Source organism: Herpailurus yagouaroundi, unplaced genomic scaffold (genome assembly GCF_014898765.1).
Source record: "Herpailurus yagouaroundi ecotype Mexico unplaced genomic scaffold, PumYag 165, whole genome shotgun sequence".
NCBI lineage: Eukaryota > Metazoa > Chordata > Mammalia > Carnivora > Felidae > Herpailurus > Herpailurus yagouaroundi.
Window position 1 is genome coordinate 14934680 of NW_024412406.1, and position 7161 is coordinate 14941840.

Genomic DNA, 7161 nt, shown 5'->3' on the forward strand with positions numbered 1-7161 from the left:
AGGTGCTTTCAAGTGACAAAACATACACTAATGCCAGTTTTGGAAGATCACTGGGCACCTTCCAACGTTTTGAAAGATCACTGATTTCTGCCAAACACCGCTGCCTGAGACAGAGCATCTCAGCATGGGAGAGGATCACCACAATCCCACAGCAAGGGGGAGAGAGAGAGAGAGAGAGAGAGAGAGAGAGAGAGAGAGAACCATTGGCTCAGTTGTGATGATGTGGCGTTCTGTGTCACACACTACTCACATTGCAAGACATCTCTGGTTTCTCAAGTTAAAATTTATTAGAAATGTTTGCTCGTCTTGCAGAACACTCACAGAACAAGATTCTTGCAATCCAAAGTTTTACTGTATTGGCTCTCAATCAGGATCCTGAGTTCATTCTTCTCCTGATATTTACTTAAAAACTTAAAATGTAAAGGTAAGTCATAGGTAAGTTTACAAAAGAAAAAAAAAATAGTGGCAAAACAATAATCACTGAACCAAAACAACAGAAGACGATAGAAACATGGATACATAGCGCACAAGTAATATCATTAAAAAACGTTAGTGGGGCGCCTGGGTGGCGCAGTCGGTTAAGCGTCCGACTTCAGCCAGGTCACGATCTCGCGGTCCGTGAGTTCGAGCCCCGCGTCGGGCTCTGGGCTGATGGCTCGGAGCCTGGAGCCTGTTTCCGATTCTGTGTCTCCCTCTCTCTCTGCCCCTCCTCCGTTCATGCTCTGTCTCTCTCTGTCCCAAAAATAAATAAACGTTGAAAAAAAAATTTAAAAAAGAAAACGTTAGTGAAAAAAAGGGGACCGGTTTCCTTCTTTCAGGACCCCAAGCCAATCCATTTTAAAACCGTAAACTCTTTGGGAACAGAAACTTGTCATATTCATTTTTGCATCCTTTCTGTCTAGAACTTAGCACAGTGCATTTACATAATAGATCTTCCAATCTATTTCCAATGCTACTGGATTGCTTGTCTTGCTAGAATTTACAGGTGCAGCTTCTTGAACGACGCAGCTCAGCTTGTTTGAGGAGATTAAGTTGTTAGCACGAAGGCCCTTACTTCTGACTGCATAACTGACCTGTGGAGTCCATAACTGTTCAAAAGCAGAGTATAGTCCCTTGACACGCTGTCCTCCCTCATTGTAAGGAAGGTAATGGTGTTCTAGTACTCACTTAACACTACTGGGAAGTAAGTACTCGGGTAAAAATTTCTAAGTAACAGATGGAAAACAGCTGCACATTCATTACCATTATAGTCTTTACCAAGAAACCAGAGCTTACAGATGTTAATAAAAAAAATGTTCATTTCCATGAACATATAGTTCTTTTAATGAGCAGCAATCTTCAGTTGCTTACTCAATGGACCGATGTAATTTCTACAAGCTAAATAAAAGCTTGGATTTTGTTAGATTGTTTAAGAAAGCTAATCAACAAATTGACGTTCTTAACCTCTCCTTATGCTAGTCTTTCTGAATTATCAGACACTAGGACATGCACAACTGTACAAAATAGAAAACTCCACTTCCTTTTTTCTCTTGATGGTTGTAAAATGTGGTTCGCTTATTATTTTGACAACCACAATTTCTTTTGCATCAGCTAAGTTGCCTAGGAAAACTGTGGAAAGAGCAGTCACAATATTTTTGCAGTTGATTTTAGAGGCAGATTTGTCAAGCATCTTCCGACAAATCTCTTTTAAAAAAAAATAGGACACCTCTAAATCAGTGTTAACTCTTTCATAGGCTAAATAGCTCTTTCTGGTTTAGTGTAACAAAGGATTTGATTTTGAATGTATAAATCCTACAAACTAAAGTTGAAATTATTACTTGTTCTAATTAATTGCTTAACTGCTTCTAACACTTTAAAGGTTTATTACCGTAATTCTTATTTATTTTGAAAACAAATAGAATTAATTAAAAAAATCTATTCTCTGAGAGGATTTTTTTTTTGTATTTTATTTAAAAAAATTATTTAAATTCTCTTGGTAAACCTTGAAAGAAGAGACATATCTTTTAATTTAAAGATAATGCTCTTTAGTCTTGCCTTCCCTTCCCCCACCCCCAAACTGCCTTGTAAAAAGGACTGTTCCTTCTTCTAAATTCTTACCATAATAAAAATAATAATGGCTAATAGTCTTAGAACATTCACTGTTAGGTAGGCTTTTAATATATTCACCCTGGTTAACTTAATTCACCATCACAATACTCCAGTAAGGAAGCTACTATTATCTATATTTTACAGACAAGGGGAAGTTTAGAAATATAAAGTGCTCTGCTCAAGGTCAAACATTCAGTAAGAAGTAGATTCTGGATTTGGACTCCCACCTTTAGAATTTATATCAGTAATGAATTTGTTCTTGTTTCAACTCCCTAGTTCCTATTTATGAGAATTTTAAGGTGGTAAAGTCATTCATCAAAGTCTCTCTCACTTTGCTACAGGTGCCCTGACCTCACTTTTTTTTAATGTTTATTTATTTTTGAGCAAGAAAGGGGGGCAGAGCAGACAGAGGAGGGGACAGAGGACCCGAAGCGAGCTCTGTGCTGACAGCAGAGAACGGATGCAGGGCTTGAACTCAGGAACTGCGAGATTATGACCTGAGCTGAGATCAAAAGTCTGGTGCTTAATAGACTGAGCCACCCAGACACCCCCCCGCATCCAGACACCATGTTTATGTGTGTGTCTAAAAAGTATAAGGATACCTTCTACAAGGAGAGGTTTTCTGTAAATGATAGAAACAACTCGCCATTTTAAGGAGAACTTTCTTACAATGAAATCTGTCTCTTACATCCAGGGGGAAGGATGTGAGGCCCCCCACTTCTCCAACCCAAGCACATGGGGGCACTTAGGACCCAGAAAGTGTTCAAGTTACATTAAATAGAGTTGTGGCACTGTGTTCAATTGCCTTCCCTGTACCAGATTCCTGGTCAGCTTTCATTCTTCTAAGCCTCTGTATCTTTTGCAGGGCCTAATAGTGATATACATTTGATTAAAAAAAAAAAATATATGGCAAGTAATCCCCATGGCAGTCATAAAATACCATTTTTAATAAATCATTTTCAACTCTTTTCATTAATCCCAGGGGAATTTTAATTGGCATGCATTACTTTCTCAGGACAACAACATACATGATTTTCTGATGCTTCATTTGAACCCAAAGTGAGTTCTAATCCCCGAAAGATGTTTGATAATAGTTGCAACCACTGTGAACTCAATTATGGGATTAGAAATTAAATTTAAAAATAGCCAAAGGGTAAATGTAAAGAGTGCCAGCATTTTTTTAAAAGACTATCTAAGGTTTTCATTCCCCCCCCACCCCAGGAATGTTTTTTAAATGGTTTGTTAAAATGTTAAAAAAAGAAAACGTGATATGGTATGGGATCTTCCATTTTTATTACATGGCTGTTTGAGTCCTAGGAAATTGATTAAACGTGCTCATTTGTTTTAAATATCTCTTCAGTAAAATACTTCATTTATCACAGACTCCTTTACTGACTTTTTTTTTTTAAGTTTTTCCTAGAGAAGATATATCAGAACCTTGATTTTCAAAGTGCTTCATGCACTTGGCAATGGATATTTTAGCACTCGGCTCTAAAGTCATTAAAAAGATACTTTCCACAAAAAAAATCACTCGAATAAATTTAGAGTACTTTTTTGAGACGGTAATTCAAAATTAAATAAATCTGAAAGACGTTAATTCAGGGGAAATCTGTTTTTAGAGTAATGCCCCCTACAGGACAGCTACAGTAGAAAGTGCCACAATGTCACTCTAGAGAAGCTAGCAGAGGGTAGTGTTCCAAATCTCTGTTTTCCATCAGCTTTTAGAACAGAAATGTCAGCCAAGCATTTGCATTTTGTTACTCTGGAAAGCAGTAGTTTTTAAAAGGGGCCACTTAAAGTGTTTTATTATTGCTTTAAATGCTACTGTTATCTGATATTTACGGTATTATGTAATCATAAATATCAGACACTAAACCCAAAGTTTGCCATGGCTGCAAGGCAGGCAGTCGATCTGGAAAAAAATTTAAAAACTCATCAAGGCTCTATCTATGCTGTTTGAGTCTCCTGAAAATGAACTCAGTATAATATCGAGCTAAAAATAGAAACCCAGTCTTCTGGAAGAGGGGAGGAAGATTGTTTAGACAATTTTTAACCTAACAACATTTGGTGTCTAAAACTCACCCAATACCAGGCACTGTAAATCTCACCTTGGATAGCTCTGAGAATCCTTGCAAAAACCTTGGAACTGTATGTATAATCTGAGGGTTATGAAGTGGAAATTCAGGGGAACTGAGCCTAACAGAAACTCTTAGCCGTGTTGACCTCTCTCATATCTGAAATTCCTCTGATGGAGATTCATCTGGCTTAATAGGTGTGGTTTTAAAAACAAAAACCTCCTGCCCTTTATTCTTCAGAGAAGAAATTTGCCAACTCACGAGAGGATATTAGAGCTTGCATGGGAGGGCGCTTCAGGGAGCGTGGTGTGGGAGGGCTGGCAGGAAAGAAAGACATCAAATCACGTCTTCCAAAGCTGTGCCTAGAACGGACCTTTTACCGAGCTAGGGAGCGACATTCCTCAGTACTGCATAATGTGGTTACAGTACACATCAGTTGGGCCCTGACACTTGTCTCCAAGATAACCACACTGTATCATTGGGAAAAAATGTCTTCTCTCGTCTTTCTTTTCTTCTTTCGAACTCGCCTCTTCAGTGGTTCTTGGGGACCAAATTCAGCAGACCCCTGCTAGTGATAATACTATGAAGAAAAATATAAAGTTGAAGGAAAGTGTCCATCATATGAGAAAAAATGAGACAGCCATCACCTAATACATCCTTGTGGTATACACTCAGCGTGGTATATGCTTCCATTTGAAACTTTATGCTTGCAACCCACAATATATAAAATATAAAAACTCATTCTATGATTATAAGATGTATCAAAAATAGTAATTCCTAGGCGTACCTAGGTGAGTCAGTCAGTTAAGCATCCGACTGTGGTTCGTGAGTTCGAGCCCCATGTTTGGCGCTCCACTCTCAATGCGGAGCCGCTTAAGATCCTCTGTCTCCCTCTCTCTCTTCCCTTCCCCAGCTTGTGGGTGCTCTCTCTCTGTCAAAAATAAATATTTTGGGGGACGCCTGGGTGGCTCAGTCGGTTAAGAGACCAACTTCAGCTCAGGTCATGATCTCGCTGTTTGTGAGTTTGAGCCCCACATTGGGCTCTGTGCTGACAGCTCAGAGCCTGGAACTTGTTTCAGATTCTATGTCTCCCTCTCTCTCTTCCTGTTGCCCACTCATGCTCTGTCTCTCTCTCTCCCTCTCAAAAATAAATAATAAACATTAAAAAAATTTTAAAAAATAAAGTTAAAAACATAAATATTAAAAAAAATTAGTAATTCCTAGTACACAACAGAGAGCAAAGGCCGAAAAGAGGACACACATTTAAATTGAATGACCAAAAAAAAAAAAAAAATCCTTTTAGAGTACTTCTGGGACTGTAAATGTAATCAATTTGGAGATACTATCAGAAATATGAATTTTGGTTTCTTTGTGGATACCCAGTGCAGAGCAAGGTCCTATGCAGTCGAGGAAAAAAGGACTCATGGGAAGAGTCAAGAGGGGAGGAAGGCTTATGAAGTAGGTTCATGAGGCAGGAGCTGGCAGGGAAACGGGAAACAGAGTCAGAGAGAGAGATCATAGTTTGAGGTCTCACTAATGGGAGAAGGCTCAGAATTCAAGTGGATTGGCAAGAGGTCAAGTGTCATGGTGCGGTAGAGGTCTAAGTTGGCAGGAGGGAATGTGGTTGTAGTACGGACGCTTGGATTGGATTTGGGGGTTCTTGACGATTGGAGAAAAAAAGACATTCCAGGCCGGGAGAGCAGAAAACCATTGCAGAATCTGGAAGAGGTGTGCGTGTTTACCTAATCAGCATAAGGTGGCTGCCGGCCTGGAGGCTTTCTTCATTCTGCGCTGATATCAAACACTTGCCTTGAAATAGCAGATAAGGACTAAGAGGATCAGGAATTTTTGCACAGACTGGAATAATGCTCCTGGACAGGAGCTTGTAATGAGAGCAGCAAACGCTGTTCTCCAGTAAGCATGACTCTAAGAGCTGGGAGTGAGGTCTAAAAGTTATACTGCAGGCACGTATCCAGAACATATACACTCTTCTGCTGATCTGTAGAACTTCTGTCTACCCTGAAAAGTCCTGCTCAGGTGTCACTTCTGAGGATATTTTCTAACCTCATAGACAGAGAGAATCCTGGCTTTCTTTTCAGTACTTACTTACTTCATTCATACTTCTGTTATCATACTTAATGAGGCAATAACATAATGATCTACAGACATCGTTGTCTCCTTTATTGAGACAGTAACCTCAGGGATGTATCTAATGTTTCCCCACTCTTCAGTGCGCATGGCAATGAATACCCATGACACCTACCCCCTGGGGCCTCTCTGAAGTTCTTTCCATTAACAAGTGGCAGTTCCTTGACAGCTGTCTCACTCCTGGGATTGGCAGGAATGGGCTTCTCAGAAGGAAGAATATTGCGAATAATGCTGCTGCTTTGATATCTTTCAAATGTTGCCCTATTAGGAGCACTACCCCATTTAAGAGCGATTGATGTCGGGCATAATGAAAAGGAAACAAACACTAATATGGGAAGCAAATAATCTACGTTCTAGTTCAGCTCTGCTACCTGTTGTTTGAGTTATGCTGATGAGTTACTGCACATGCCTGGGATTTGGTTTTGCCATCCATGAAATGGGAATGTTTCAGTGCTTCAAGGTATACTTTATTTATTAGAAAAAAATGTTTTGTTTATTTACTTTTGAGAGACCGAGAGAGAGAGGGAGAGAGAGAAAGAGAGAAAGACTGAGTGGGGGAGGGGCAGAGAGAGGGAGATACAGAGTCCAAAGCAGCCCAGGAAGGGAGGCTTATAGGAGGGAGTGGGGTGGGGAAAGGGCAGGGAGGAGAGGAGAGGTAGAACAGGAAGGCGAGTCATAAAAATGAAGGAAGGAAGGATAGGCTGTTTGACAATCCTATCCTTCTTGACTTATTTTTCCCAATGCCCTCTAATCTCTAAATTATTCACTGCTTGCTCTTAGGCATTTTTAAAGCATTTAAAAAGAACAATTCAAATTAATTTTAAACAAAAATTTTAATGCTTTTATTATT